The 2,500-nt window shown below is 43.2% G+C and overlaps 1 pseudogene; it reads right to left on the bottom strand.

Moving 5' to 3' along the window:
* LOC126436238 (large subunit ribosomal RNA) overlaps positions 1-2,500 on the bottom strand; it is a 9,982-nt pseudogene that overhangs the window by 2,906 nt on the left and 4,576 nt on the right.

The following is a 2,500-nucleotide window of genomic DNA, read 5'->3' as shown; positions in this document are numbered from 1 at the left end:
CAGATATTTACTTACATTTTTTCTTACTACAATTGCGTTGTCGATCCTGATTGACGGATCTCTTGCCATTTTCCCTTTCAGGAGCATATAGTTCGATTTTTGAGGCGCAATTGCCATTTTAGAATTCCTACACCAGGCACTCAGGATATCCATTATGTTTCTACTTCGCCCTTCTAGTTGTAGTCGGCTATTACCATGTGTTAAGATTAGCAGGTCGTCCGCGTATGCAACGGCTCCCAATACTGATGCTTCCTGCTGCAGGGAATGCAGCAACGGCTCCATATTTATATCCCAAAATACGGGGCCGCAAACTGATCCCTGTGGACATCCTTTAGTGATGTTCTTGGTCACAACCGCATTCGGGGACGTCATCTGTACCACCCGGTCTCTACAGTAGCTCTTGAAACATCTGTATAGTGCCGCCGGACACTGCATATCCTGCAAGCAGGTAAACAGCGCCGGCCACCACAGATTATCAAACGCCCCTGAGATGTCCACCATCACTCCTAGAACATATGTGCAGTTCGACGAGCTGACAAGTTCGGCCGCCGTGTTGATGGCGTCTTCCGTCGATTTTCCACGGCGGAAACCGAATTGCCATTCGTGCATTCCTGCCATTTCCCGGTGACCAGTCAATCTCGCACAGAGCAATTTCTCAAGGGCTTTGCCCAAGGTATCTAGCAGACATATTGGCCTGTATGCTTTGTGTTCTGTTGGGTCCTTGTCTGGCTTCTTTAGTATTATTATTTCTGCTCTTTTCCATCTCCTTGGAAAAGTACCTCTTTCCAGACATTTATTATATAGGTTTGCCAGTATCGGGGCTATTTTTCCTTTTATTGCTTGAAGTACCTCAACCGTGACCCTGTCGGGTCCGGGAGATTTTCCTCTTTTTAGGTTTGATATTACGTCTACCACCTCCTGCGGTGAGAAGGGGTAGACCATTATATTGTTGTTGTATTCTTCTTGTGCTCTCTCTCTTATAGCCGCCTGCTCCGGTGTGTCCTCAGAGGGATCATCATCCGGTAGCAGGGCTTGGAGGAGCACCGTTATTGTTTCTTGTCTGGTTGTGGTCATTCTATTTTCGCCTGGTATTCTTATAGATGATAAGACTGTTGGAGCTCTTATTTTTTCCCTAGCTAACTTGTATGGCTTTCCCCAGGGATCCATTGCCAGGTTATTTCTTACGAAATTTTCCCAGCTTCTTTTTCTAACTTCTATAATTTCTCTTTTATATCTCTCCCTTAGTTGTCTGTATATACGCAGTCTATGCTCCCTGTCTTGTGGGTTAAATGTGCGCTGATACCTTCGTCTTGCCCTGCGCGTAGCCTGACGTAGGTCACTTAGTTCTGGAGTCCATGGTGCCGGGTGCACGCTTTGGACTCTGCTTCTCTTTGGTACGACTGCTTCTATTACTTCCTTTATACTTTGAACTATCTGCTCCGCTGTTTCATCAACCTCGAGATCCTCATCCAGCTCTGGCGGGCTGTACTCCCGGGAGAGTCTTTCCCAGTCTACCTTTTTATAGTCATATTCTGAAAGCCATTCCTGTGGCGCCACATTCTGTTCTGATTTTAGTATATACTTTATTACATTATGATCACTGGTCGTTGCATTCTCCAATACCTCCCATTTATCTATTTTATTGGTAGCCCTGTTATTTGCCAGTGTTACATCTATATTTGTTTTTGCCTCTGCTCTATTTGAATATGTTGGTATCTCGCTAGGTGCGTTTATTATATCTAGATTTAATTCACTTATTGCATCTTCTAATTCCTGACCTTTTTCGTCTTGTTCTCCGCTGTGCCACAGGAATGACTTTGCGTTTGCATCCATTGCTATGATTACTTGATGGCCCTGTAGAGTTCTACATATTTCCTTTAGTTGTTCTAGGTACATAGTTATTGGCTCTCTATACTGACAATATATTGATACTAAATACCACTTAGTGTTTTTGGCGTGTACTTCGATTGTTACAACATGTTCATTTGTAAATTGATTTAATACTATTGTTCTTATATTACTATTTAAAATTACTATTGCAGACATTGGTCTTTCTCCCTTCATGATTATTTGAGCCGTGGCTGTCATTCCTGGGATTTTACCCTCCCGGGAGTACGGTTCTTGCAAGCATAGTATGTCAGCTTTAAGTTCTTCTGCTAATTTACGCAACTCGTAGTTTACTTGTACGCTTCTCATTGTATTAATTTGGAGAACTAAAAGATCCATTACGGATGATATGTATGGTAATGATCTTCTGGCCATGTCTTATTGGGGTCAAATCCTATTCGGCCGTATGTTGTTACCATTTGTATATATATATTTTCCAAATTGTATTTTACGCCTCTTCTTTCGTATACTTGCTTTACTATTTCCTGTAATTGTTCGTGTTCCGTGGGGATTCCGGCCGCGGCTAGCTGAATGCAGTCAACGTCCGCCAAAGCTGGATAAGTAATTCTCGAGCCGTTTGTGTGCCCCACTCTCACTAGTTGGCGTAATGCAG

This window comes from Schistocerca serialis, unplaced genomic scaffold, assembly GCF_023864345.2.
Source record: "Schistocerca serialis cubense isolate TAMUIC-IGC-003099 unplaced genomic scaffold, iqSchSeri2.2 HiC_scaffold_1232, whole genome shotgun sequence".
Classification (NCBI taxonomy): Eukaryota; Metazoa; Arthropoda; class Insecta; order Orthoptera; family Acrididae; genus Schistocerca; species Schistocerca serialis.
This window is presented reverse-complemented; position numbering and strand designations above follow the sequence as displayed.